Here is a 12,201-nt window from a genome sequence, read left to right as displayed (position 1 = left end):
GCTTTCATATGTCTTGCACTGAGGAGAGGCTTCTGTCGGGCCACTCTGCCATAAAGGCCTGACTGGTGGAGGGCTGCAGTGACAGTTGACTTTGTAGAACTTTCTCCCATCTCCCTACTGCATCTCTGGAGCTAAGCCACAGTGATCTTGGGGTTCTTCTTTACCTCTCCCATGATTGCTCAATTTGGCTGGACGGCCAGGTCTAGGAAGACTTCTGGTGGTCCCAAATTTCTTCCATTTAAGGATTATGGAGGCCACTGTGCTCTTAGGAAACTTGAGTACTGCAGAAATTCTGTTGTAACCTTGGCCAGATATGTGCATTGCCACAATTCTGTCTCTGAGCTCCTTGGCCAGTTCCTTTGACCTCATGATTCTCATTTGGTCTGACATGCACTGTGAGCTGTGTGGTCTTATATAGACAGGTGTGTGCCTTTCCAAATCAAGTCCTATCAGTTTAATTAAACACAGCTGGACTCTAATGAAGGAGTAGAACCATCTCAAGGAGGATCACAAGGAAATGGACAGCATGTGACTTAAATACGAGTGTGTGAGCAAAGGGTCTGAATACTTATGACCATATAATATTTCAAGTTTTTATTTTTTAATTTGCAAAAATTACTATCAATGATTGGCAGCCATCTCCGTGTGCTCACTTATGCATTTAAAGCTGTCAGTCACCGAAAGGACTGTCCACTGGACCAATAACCCAAAAAGAGCAAAGGTTTAAATGGTTAAAACACCGGTTATACTGAATCTTTTCTCACAAAACTAAATATCAAACTTCTCATCTCCTCCTTCTCTATAATATGGTGCCTGCAGATTTCACTGCATTTTCATGGTGTCAGGTTCCCTTTAAATGTAATAAATCGCTTTGGTTATGGGAGACAGAAATTGAGATGTGACTCTTTAGCAGAAGAATAAACTGAAGCTACTGAATGTTAGTAGAAATAAGGTGAAACGTGTAGTAATAACATGTAAAAAATAAAAATAATACAGTTGTGTATAGAAAGCTACAAAATATTAACTATTTGCGTGCCATGGGGTTAACAATTGAATGCTTATACTGCTGCAGGCTGAGAAACAAAAACACATTCTGAGGAGGACCAAGCCTATTGCTGAGCCACATATGAATAAACCAGAGTTGGAGCTACAATAACTCCTGTTGAAGTTGGCATGATAATGTGGTACTTGTTTGCATACAGGAAATGACATGTCTGCTGTAGTGCACCTGTATTTTGCTGTAGATTGTGCTCCAGGTTTACCATGGATAAGTGTGAAATATTCTGTGACAATCCATGTTGAGCACGCTGCAAATTTGAAACTCTGCAGCTTTCTAATTTTTCCATACACAATTTGTCAACTGCATGTGGATGATGTTTTAAAACTTTATCCTCGCGTATTGTAAAGCCAATTTCTCTGCCTTTGAGGAGCAGAATTTGGCCTAACACACAATCACAGTTAACTGTGAGAAAAAAGGTGTTGATGTGGATAACACTCCTGGCTATTAGGCAGGTGCAGACGATCATGTATTCTCTTATCCGAGAGAATCAGATCAATTGTGTAAATAACACTCTGATCACACTCTGATCAGAGTTTGTGCATAGTGCGATCTGATTCTCTCAGATGAGGAGAAGATAAGGAAAAAAAATTCTCCATCTTCTAGATTCTGTCAGGTGGTGAAAAATGTCGTCTCATTGCAGTCCAATGCTTTCCATGCGCTCATTGACTTTCATGGCTGAGTGTGACACGAATATCGGAACAAACTAGGGCACGCTGTGATTTTTTTCTTAGATCGGTTCTGACCAAGGAAAAAATTGGACATGTGCACGGCCCCATATTGTTACATTGGTCCAGTTGATATCCAATGTTTTGTCAGATCACACTCGTACTGCTGATGCAGTGATGTGCAGGAGACCTAACATAGACAAAAGGGGGCCAAATCAAGATGCATGGGCAGTAGCTAGCAATTTTATATATTTTACAGCTGTGGCCAAAAGTTTTGAGATTGACAGATATTTTGGTTCTCACAAAGTTTGCTGCTTCAGTGGTTTTAGATATTTTAGTCAGATGTTTCTATAGTTACTGAAGTACAATTATAGGCATTTCATAAGTTTTCATACTTTTACTGACAGATACATCAAGTTTATGCAAAGACAGTGTTGACCCTAATTTTTCAAGACTTCTGCAATTCCCCCCGACATGCTGGAAATTAGCTTCTGGGCCAAGTCCTGACTGATAGCAACCCATTCTTTGTCTAATCAGTGGTTGGAGTTTATCATAATTTCTATATTTTTGTCTAAAAAACGCAGCATTTAAACGCATTTACATGCATTTTTTCACCACCTGCATTTTTTTTAAAAACGCTGCAGATCAAAACGCAAGTGTGAAACCAGCCTTAAAGATAGGTACGGAGGTTGCATGCGGGCCGCATGCAGAAGTAGGCGGAGCTAGTGGCGGAGGTGCCGCCGAGGGTGGGGCTTCACGGAGTAAGTCCGCAGCCTGCCGCAGATCAGGTAAACGCTAGTGTGAAACTAGCCTAAAAGATCAAAAAAACATTAAAGCAGAAAAAAATTGTCAATGTCAAAACTTTTAGCCATGACTGCATTTCAGATGTATTTTATTGGTGTAAACTTTTGTTCCATTTAAAGTGGTTGAGATGTCAAAAGCATCAACATTGTAAGTACACAGTGTATGGAGATATTGTACAATGTAACTCATTCCCGGATGGTACAGGAAGCCGCTTCTAAATTTGTTTAAAGGAGGTTAATAGTGGTGCTACGAGGGTGTGGTTTGTTAGTCTGTTTCTTCAAAAATACTACAAAGAGGAATGAGCTGAAATTTCTTTGTGATAATATATTTCATTGATATTACAATATGTCCAAACTACCTACCATGTCTAAGAAACTCATCCTCTGACAGCTAAGGGCAATCCTGTGGTGCTTTTTGCTTAACTATTGTACTACATCATTTCTTTTAAAATATACATTGTCAACAGATATGGTTGATATGGAGAATATATATATATATCTATCTATCTATCTATCTATCTATCTATCTATCTATCTATCTATCTATCTATCTATCTATCTATATATATATATATATATGTTTTGCAATGTATAACTAACCTCCTCTTGAAACTGAGTTTTGGCTGTCTGTAGCCACCATTAGGGAGAGTTTAAGGAAATTATATCATATTTTTCATTTTAGATGCTCCCCTGTTGCATAAAAGTTTGTTTCAATGTGTTTAAAATCATATTGATTAAAGTTACATGTCCCAATTTTAGCATCAGTCTTCTCCACTTTCAGATTTGTTCCACCATAGAAAAGGACCTCCGCCTAGTGATGATCTTGAAGGGCTTGACTGTCTGCTGATTAAAGGGAATCTGTCACCAATAGGGTTGAGCGACTTTTCATTTTTTGAGATCGAGTCGGGTTTCACGAAACCCGACTTTCTCAAAAGTCGGGTCGAGTGAAATCGGCCGATCTTATTGAAAAGTTGGGGTCGGGGATCGGCCAAAACATGAAACCCAATGCAATTCAATGGGAAATAATACTTTTTTAATATTTGCTTCAGCGCGATAATGTTGAAAAGCCGGTAATTCAATTGCTGGCTTTTCATTTCTCCTGCCTAAACCCAACATGATATGAGACATGGTTTACATACAGTAAACCATGTCATATCCACCTTTTTTTTGCATATTCCACACTACTAATGTTAGTAGTGTGTATGTGCAAAATTTTGGCGCTGTAGCTATTAAATTTAAGGGTTAAATCGCGGAAAAAATGGCGTGGGCTCCCGCGCAATTTTCTCCGTCAGAGTGGTAAAGCCAGTGACTGAGGGCAGATATTAATAGCCTAGAGAGGGTCCATGGTTATTGGCCCCCCTGGCTACAAACATCTGCCCCCAGCCACCCCAGAAAAGGCACATCTGGAAGATGCGCCAATTCTGGCACTTGGCCACTCTCTTCCCACTCCCGTGTAGCGGTGGGATATGGGGTAATAAAGGGTTAATGCCACCTTGCTATTGTAAGGTGACATTAAGCCGGATTAATAATGGAGAGGCGTCAATTCTGACACCTATCCATTATTAATCCAATTGTATGAAAGGGTTAAAAAACACACACACATGATTAAAAAGTATTTTAATGAAATAAACACACAGGTTGTTTTAATATTTTATTGCTCTCTCAATCCACCTGAAGACCCTCGCTTGGAAAAATAATAAACCAACAATATACATACCCTCTGATGAACTGTCACATCCCACGAGGTAAATCCATCTGAAGGGGTTAAAATATTTTACAGGCAGGAGCTCTGCTATAATGCAGCTGTGCTCGTGCCTGTAAACCCCGGGGAATGAAGGAAATGTAGGTCAATGACCTATAGTTACCTTCAGTCGTGGTGATGCACCCCCTGGTGGATGTCCTCATATGACCTGGAGCATGGGAAAAAGTTCCCAGGCTGCAGTTCATGAGGACATCCAGCAGGGAGCGCATCACCGCGACTGAAGGTAATTATAGGTCATTGACCTACATTTCCTTCATTCCCCGGGGTTTACAGGCACGAGCACAGCTGCATTATAGCAGAGCTCCTGCCTGTAAAATATTTTAACCCCTTCAGATGGATTTACCTCGTGGGACGTGACAGTTCATCAGAGGGTATGTATATTGCTGGTTTATTATTTTTCCAAGCGAGGGTCTTCAGGTGGATTGAGAGAGCAATAAAATATTAAAACAACCTGTGTGTTTATTTCATTCAAATACTTTTTAATAATGTGTGTGTGTTTTTTAACCCTTTCATACAATTGGATTAATAATGGATAGGTGTCATAATTGACGCCTCTTCATTATTAATCTGGCTTAATGTCACCTTACAATAGCAAGGTGGCATTAACCCTTCATTACCCCATATCCCAACACTACACGGGAGTGGGAAGAGAGTGGCCAAGTGCCAGAATAGGCGCATCTTCCAGATGTGCCTTTTCTGGGGTGGCTGGGGGCAGATGTTTGTAGCCACGGGGGGGCCAATAACCATGGACCTTCTCCTGGCTATTAATATCTGCCCTCAGTCACTGGCTTTACCACTCTGGCGGAGAAAATTGCGCGGGAGCCCACGCCAATTTTTTCCGCGATTTAACCCTTAAATTTAATAGCTACAGCGCTGAAATTTTGCACATACACACTACTAACATTAGTAGTGTGGAATATGCAAAAAAAGGGGGATATGACATGGTTTACTGTATGTAAACCATGTCTCATATCATGTCGGGTTTAGGCAGGAGAAATGAAAAGCCGGCAATTGAATTACCGGCTTTTCAACATTATCGCGCTGAAGTAAATATAAATATATATATATATGTGTCTCTCTATGACATATATATATATACATATATATATATATATATATATATATATATATATATATATATATATATATATATATATATAAAAATCGAAACCCGACTTTGGATTACAGATCGTGTACCGCCAACCCGATCCCAGAGTGGGATCGGGTCGGGTTTCACGAAACCCGACTTTGCTAAAAGTCGGCGACTTTTGAAAAGTGCCGATCTGTTTCGCTCAACCCTAGTCACCAAGTGTTTTGCTATCTCATCTGAGAGCAGCATAATGCAGTAAAAGAGAACCAGTTGTTGTTACAATATCAGAGGTTCTAGATGTAGGATATAGCAGAGCTTAAAAGCTAATCCCACCTACCCCACAGCTTTCTGTGTACATTGTATATTGAAGGTAAGCTGCTTATCAGAGGAGGAGGCGTTGTCAGACCAGGGCTCACTTGTGCTTTAGTCTGAGCAGTGACAATCTTCTGGTGCTTAAATATTCATTGTATAGAAACAACAGTACACAGCCTAATAAGTGACACATCCCTTAAATCTGTGTTTCAGCCCCTACCTCATACTGTCCTCAGATTAAATAGCAAAATCCTGCTGACTGATACCCTTTAATATATATTAGTAAGTTTAATCAATTTGCATTTGAAACTCATTGAAACAATGTTTAATGTGACTAAACGAAGACTTTCATGGCAATGTAGAGAAGTGTACAGTAAGCGCTTACACTCCCTCTAGTGGTTGCAAAAAGATTACTGAATAGTAATATTTAAATACACTGAGGAGCAAAACAGTAACAAAGTTTTGAACTTTTGACTTTCAGGCTCCATATTTCACCATTCACCACTGCTTCGAACTTGAGACTACCATCATTTGGTAGACAATCATTTTGGCTACCTCATACATAAATTTGACTTGCAACTATTTAGCATATGATTATTTATGCAGATTCCTGTCATGTCACTGCATTGTTACTGTTCTGCACCCGGTGGAGGAAAAATCTTTTTCTTCCTGTATACTACAAATTACAACCTCTTCTTATATTCCCTAACAGTTTGTTATTAAGTTTATTTCCAAGCGTATGGTCACTGGATCGAATCAAGGAGCAGCCATGAAGAAGATTTCCCAAGAAAAGAGAAAGAGCATAATCCAGCTCATCAACAGCTGTCTCTGGCCAAGAAAATTTCCAAACTGCATCATGTGAGTGCCATGGCAGTAGTAAGAATACGAAATGAAGTCTGTCCATCCATTCAAAAGCCAAGAGGTGGATGTCTAAGCAAAATATCTGAGTCAACAAGTTGTCTCATCACAAGGTCTATCAGTTTTGGTGTGACAAACATGGCAGTAGAGTTGGCTTGTTTGCTTTGTAATAGTGAGATTATAGACATCCATGCAAGCACCATGCACCAAACATTACAGAAGTCTGGAATGGTGGCTCAAAAAAGCCTCAACTTCAATATTGCCAAAACAAGCGTCGGTTGTAGTTTGCAAAAAAGTATGAAAAGTAGACAATAGAAGATTGGAAATGGATGATTTGGAGTGATGAGAAAAAAGTCAATAGACTAGGCTCTGATGGGTGAAAATGGATATGTAATAAGCTATGGCCTGGATATACCACGCCGTTTACCAACTCTTAGGGATTATTAACAGATATCAGCTAGAAGAGTGTATCCCAATTAGTTAAAACATAACTTTTACTGAAGAGTATTAAAATTAGAACAAACTATAACAGACAAATAAAGTGCTCACGCCGAAAACTGTGCTCAAGATAAAAAACTGGTTTGGTCTCACCAATTATGGACATGGGATCTCCAGAATGGTGAATCGGATAATCCCAGGGAGGGTCCACACAGTAGAGTAGTAAAGGGGACAGGAACCTATTACCCTGTCGTGCCCCGGTATCAGACTCCTGTCCTTACAAGGACAGGCCCAAGTATGCTCTACTCTGGACACCCCCCACCAAATGTATATGACGCCTCCCTACGCGTTTCTTCACCAATAATGGAGATTCATCAGGGGAGATATTTTGGCCATTCAGGCCTGGACATCAGTTTCAAAGTCCATAAGTAAAGTCCACTCAAGCATTCAAGAATATAGAGTATACGCAGTGGCTGTATAGCATCCTGAAGATAAATGATATGGCACTCCACCCTGGTAAGTGAGTCAGCACAGAGTGGTTAAAACCATCCCTTTATAAATGTAACGTCTTTACAAATCCCTCCTCCACCAGGCAAGTATATGGCAGCCAACGCCCACCCCCATCCGGTTCTGCCGCTTACCGGGTATTTCTGTGCTCCATTGCTGGAACGCACGCCGTCTAACCATGTGTTTAATGGTCGCCGGTCTACTCCCAGTGCATATCGCGCAACCGGAAGTGCCGACGCCATATTGGGTGCCTCACTTCCGGTGCGCCGTTGCCGCTATGCGCTTCAGCATGAAACGCAAGCGGCTGCAAACAGCCTGGCGCCGGTCTCCTCCCAAAGCAAGTCGCGCAACCGGAAGTGCCGACGCCATCTAAGGTGCCTCACTTCCGGTGCGCAGTTGCCGCTGTGCGCTTCAGTATGGAACGCAAGCGGCTACACACAGCCTGGCGCGACAAGATGACATTGTCCCGTATATGAGGCCAGGCTGGGCTAAAGCACTCCGGACCCATGGCACCTGTATAGTTCATAAGGATATATCTTCGGTAAGTGAACCATGTTAGGCAGGTGGTTATCATTCAGGGAAGTGCACCCCATATCACTAGGTATCTGATAAGTAGACTACTAGAGTGACAACAGAAACAAAAACAAAGTCCATTTACATGAGCTGGAAGTGTCCAGACAATATGATAGACTATAGGTGCACTCCTTGTTATACAGAGAAGTGTCTCAACATAACAAGAGACATATCAAAAATAATAAATATTACCATGCCTAATATAGAATAAAATCACCGCAGAAGACGGTGTGCTGCCAAAACGCCGCTTATTATAGGGAAGTGTGCAGACATAAAGAGGCACCACCCCCCATATGGTGCTCCCAGATGGAAAAAACAAGAAGGCACCACATAGAGACGGAACGTGCTGCATTCTGAGGACCAGGGGGTCTATAGTGGGGAGGTTTGAGAGATGGTCACTTAATAAACAATGTGCCACATGCATATGTGTTTAGTTTGTTCAAAATTAGATTGTAGTCCCGCTAATCTCTGGAACCTAACAAAGTTTACAGATAAGGTCCTAATCTGACAAGACCAGAGATATAGTAAAAAATAGGGGACCCTAGACAGAGTAATAGCCCTGCGCATAAATATACAAATGTTTTGTTTATTATAGCTGGTTCTCTGGACCAGAAGTCCAGGACACTTTATCAAGAGATACCCACATTTCAAAAGTTAGAGCAGAGAGGGAACAAAAAGAAAATAGAACAGAAAAAAGGCCGAAGACTATTATACAGAGGGAGGGGAGCCCCGGGTGGAGATATTATATTTATATATGCAGGAAACAGCCCTGCTTAGCGAGTGCGTGAGTCCCACTGAGGGTGGGTAGGGAGTGCCAAAACCTACAGGAAGCAGCTAAAGTTCAATTGTTCATTGAGTCCATGGGGATGGCAGGTGTCCAACATAAAGATCCACCTGGTTTCCCATTGTAATAGGGCTTTGTCAAAATTACCTCCTCTGGGGGATGGAGATACCTTGTCAATCCCCATGAAACTCATGACACCCACATTGCCCCCATGGTTGGTGACCACATGTCTGGCAATTGGAGTATCCCTCTCATTGCGGATATCCCCCAAATGTTCTCCCACTCGTCTTCTGAGTTCTCTGACAGTTTTGCCAATATATGTCATACCGCAAGTACATGCTGCTCTATATACCACCCCTTTTGATTTACAGTTAATAAATTCCTTGATGGTATATGTTCTTTGAGTGTGGGCATCATAGAAATCCTTACCCACCCGTATTGACTCACACGCAACACATCCTCCACATCTGTAGCATCCTCTCGGTCTCTGTGGTAACCAAGTTGTTTTAATAGGTGCAGTGAGATGACTATGCACTAGTCGATCTCCCAGGGTCTTACATTTCCTATATGTTATCTGAGGACGTGTCACTCTAGTAGTCTACTTATCAGATACCTAGTGATATGGGGTGCACTTCCCTGAATGATAACCACCTGCCTAACATGGTTCACTTGCCGAAGATATATCCTTATGAACTATACAGGTGCCATGGGTCCGGAGTGCTTTAGCCCAGCCTGGCCTCATATACGGGACGATGTCATCTTGTCGCGCCAGGCTGTGTGTAGCCGCTTGCGTTCCATACTGAAGCGCACAGCGGCAACTGCGCACCGGAAGTGAGGCACCTTAGATGGCGTCGGCACTTCCGGTTGCGCGACTTGCTTTGGGAGGAGACCGGCGCCAGGCTGTTTGCAGCCGCTTGCGTTTCATGCTGAAGCGCATAGCGGCAACGGCGCACCGGAAGTGAGGCACCCAATATGGCGTCGGCACTTCCGGTTGCGCGATATGCACTGGGAGTAGACCGGCGACCATTAAACACATGGTTAGACGGCGTGCGTTCCAGCAATGGAGCACAGAAATACCCGGTAAGCGGCAGAACCGGATGGGGGTGGGCGTTGGCTGCCATATACTTGCCTGGTGGAGGAGGGATTTGTAAAGACGTTACATTTATAAAGGGATGGTTTTAACCACTCTGTGCTGACTCACTTACCAGGGTGGAGTGCCATATCATTTATCTTCAGGATGCTATACAGCCACTGCGTATACTCTATATTCTTGAATGCTTGAGTGGACTTTACTTATGGACTTTGAAACTGATGTCCAGGCCTGAATGGCCAAAATATCTCCCCTGATGAATCTCCATTATTGGTGAAGAAACGCGTAGGGAGGCGTCATATACATTTGGTGGGGGGTGTCCAGAGTAGAGCATACTTGGGCCTGTCCTTGTAAGGACAGGAGTCTGATACCGGGGCACGACAGGGTAATAGGTTCCTGTCCCCTTTACTACTCTACTGTGTGGACCCTCCCTGGGATTATCCGATTCACCATTCTGGAGATCCCATGTCCATAATTGGTGAGACCAAACCAGTTTTTTATCTTGAGCACAGTTTTCGGCGTGAGCACTTTATTTGTCTGTTATAGTTTGTTCTAATTTTAATACTCTTCAGTAAAAGTTATGTTTTAACTAATTGGGATACACTCTTCTAGCTGATATCTGTGAAAATGGATATGGAAGAAACATAGGAAAAAGGGGCTAACGGATCGAAAAATTGAAGGAACTGTCAAGTTCGGTGGAGGAAGCCTGATCAATGGTGGTCTCAATGCTGAGCTATATGTGAGTATCCTACAAGACAACTGACTTTGTACACTTCAGGACTATGGGTGCGAAAAGGATGACATAATGTTCCAGCAGGGCAATGACCCAAAGCATAAGTCAAGATTGGTGAAGAAATGGTTCAATGACAATTAAGTAGAGGTGCTCGATTGGCCCCCACAGTTCCTAGACCTCAACCCAATCAAACATTTGTGAGTAGAGATGAAGAGAAAGCTGTATAAATACTCAAGTGAGTCGACCAGTATGCACCAACTTTGGGAACACATAGAAGAGACCTGGAATTAGACTTTGGTTGAGACATGCTTGAATCTGATTGAAAGCATTACCATAAGGATTCAGGCAGTGTTGAAAACCAAAGGTGGATTTACAAAACACTAACACAATAATAAAAATTTAAGTTTAGATTTTTAGAAGCAAAACAGTAACAATGCAGTGACATGACAATAATCTGCATCTATTTGTATGCAAAAGAGTTGCAAGTCAAATTTCTGCATGACCTAGCCAAGATCATTGTCTATAAAATTATGCTAGTCTCATATTTAAAGCAGTAGTGGATGGTGAGATATGGAGTCTGTAAGTCAAAAGTTCAAAACATTGTTACCTTTTTGCTTGTCAGTGTATATGTCTTTGCATGTTTAGATCTGCCTAAATAGCACAGGTCTGCGACTAAAAAGCTGTTTGATTATTTTCATCTAATTTCCATGTATTTTGGTGTGCTGAAAACGAAAAACATATTGAAAAAAATCCTGGACGTCAGGATTTGCCACAAAATGCACAATTCTCTTCAAATTTAGTATATTTTTCTCAATTTTTGGTATTTTTTTATCTTAGGGTTTTGAAAGTCAAAATTACTATTAATTAATTCACATCAATGCATTGAAGATATACAATGCCAAAAAAATATAACTGTCGAGGGTGCTCACAGTTGGTGAAAAAAATGTCCTCCGAGAAACTTTGGCTCCTCCCCATAAAGTTCTTCTACCTCCTCTCCACATAAAATTGTTATTGATGAAGCAATTCGTAAAATCACTTCCAAAAGATGGAGAATGCTTCAAATACTTGGTCACCAAGTTTCCAGGCCTCTCTGAGGCAAAGTTGAATGAAGGTGTGTTCGTGGGACCAGACATTAGAAGGCTTATTGCTGATCAAGAGTTTATCAATACCATGATGCATGCTCAAAAAGACGGGTGGTTTGCATTTATAGAGGTTGTGGAGAGAATTTTTAGGCAATAACAAAGACCCTGACTACAAAAAAATCGTTGGACGAATGCTGAAAGCATTTCAAGCTTTAGGTTACCTGATAAGTTTGAAAGTGCATTTCCTCCATTCCCACCTTGACAACTTTCCTGAAAATTTGGGAGCTGTGAGTGAAGAGCAAGGTGAACGATTCCACCAGGACATTAAAGAGATGGAAAGAAGATACCAGGGAAGATGGAGCATTACAAAGATGGCAGACTATTGTTGGACGCTTCAGAGAGACATTCCAGATGCTATTCACAAGCGTAAATGTACCAAGAGAA

General features: G+C 41.6%; 1 protein-coding gene across 3 annotated transcripts in view; it reads right to left on the bottom strand.

The window, feature by feature from the left end:
- BNC2 (basonuclin zinc finger protein 2) overlaps positions 1-12,201 on the bottom strand; it is an 880,369-nt gene that overhangs the window by 40,812 nt on the left and 827,356 nt on the right. The window lies entirely within an intron of this gene.

The sequence above is a fragment of the Ranitomeya variabilis genome, chromosome 1 (genome assembly GCF_051348905.1).
Source record: "Ranitomeya variabilis isolate aRanVar5 chromosome 1, aRanVar5.hap1, whole genome shotgun sequence".
NCBI classification, from domain to species: Eukaryota; Metazoa; Chordata; class Amphibia; order Anura; family Dendrobatidae; genus Ranitomeya; species Ranitomeya variabilis.
The sequence above is the reverse complement of the archived record's forward strand: the minus strand, read 5'-3'. Positions and strand labels throughout refer to the sequence as shown.